The following is a 1,539-nucleotide window of genomic DNA, read 5'->3' on the forward strand; positions in this document are numbered from 1 at the left end:
TAATAATAATAACAATCTTGTATTTGATTTAGAGCCTTATCATGGCATTGAAAACTCCTGAAGTGCTTCACAGGGTTTTGCTGTGAAGTGTAGTGATTATGTATTTGTAGGTGAACGTGGCAGCCAATTAGTAAACAGCAGTGTTCCTCAAACAGCCATGAAGTGAGTGACCAATTTTAATTGGGGGATTGTTGGCCAGGACTGATCCTAGCACGTGTCACAGCCCATCAATCGGAATATCCTTTCCATCCCAACTCTTTACCATCCAACCAATTTCCTGTCCACATATTGCCTGATATCGCCTTCAATTCCACTTGCCTTCATTTTAGTCAGTAATCTCTCGTGTGGCACCTTATCAAATGCATTCTGAAAATCCATACAAATGACATCCTTAGATCCTCCCACATCTATCACGTCTGTCGTTCTGGCAAAGGGGCTCTGTCAGGTTAGTAAAACATGATCAGCCTGTCACAAAACCAAAACCTTATGTGCACCTCGATATTGAACCACCTCCAGACACTTCCAATCAATAATTCAATCAAACTGTGGTGCTTAATCCCACATTTCTGATTAATATCTCAGCTCTGCTTGCGAATGTGACTTTGCAGTGATCAAGCTCACATCCATAAGGCTGAGGCTACCTGTTGTGCGGGGGTGATAGGGGCACTCGGTCTGAAAGTCAGTCCAACAATATCTGCAGGTTGTGGATATCTATCGTCATTCAAAACTATGAAAACGTTTTGCTACAATATCAATATTTTGTTTTACAATATCACTGGAGTCTAAAGTGCTGTAAGACCCACTCCTTTGCTGTTACATGTAACAGTAATAATAATCCTTCTGTTCGATATAGCTCCTTATGAAGCGCTCCAGGATGCTATCCCACGTAAAGGTCGCTATCTAAATGCAAGTTGTTGCTATCACATCATCAAAATGTCTCACAGCCCTTCATAATTTTTGACAGCAGAGTGGAGTGACTTCTTTTTCTCTCCTCTTTTTGAATAGGGTCACGGAATCTGTAACGTCCAACTTGAACACTCGGAATGGATCTCGGTTTTAACGTGTCACCCGAAGGCCAGGACCTCAGACAAACGTCGCTCTCCCCAGCACTGCACCTGCACTGTCAGCTCGGACCGTGTGAGTTCAAATGAAACATTTTGTGCGAATGTCATTGAAATATAATATAAATAATGTTAAACGCACGGCTCAGTGGAAACAATAGTAATGAGTTTTAAGTAGTTAAGGCTGGGCGAATGTGCGCGGAGTAAATGCTCAGGTGTGCTGTGTCCAGTGCTCAGGTGTGCTGTGTCCAGTGCTCAGGTGTGCTGTGTCCAGTGCTCAGGTGTGCTGTGTCCAGTGCTCAGGTGTGCTGTGTCCAGTGCTCAGGTGTACTGTGTCCAGTGCTCAGGTGTGCTGTGTCCAGTGCTCAGGTGTGCTGTGTCCAGCGTGTTCAGTGCTGAGCTGCGGTTGCTGACAACAGCATTAATTGAGTCGGCTGAGATTGGGTGAGATTTACACGGCGCTTTCAAAATCCAGAGA

Source organism: Callorhinchus milii, unplaced genomic scaffold (assembly GCF_018977255.1).
Source record: "Callorhinchus milii isolate IMCB2004 unplaced genomic scaffold, IMCB_Cmil_1.0 Scaffold24, whole genome shotgun sequence".
Classification (NCBI taxonomy): Eukaryota; Metazoa; Chordata; class Chondrichthyes; order Chimaeriformes; family Callorhinchidae; genus Callorhinchus; species Callorhinchus milii.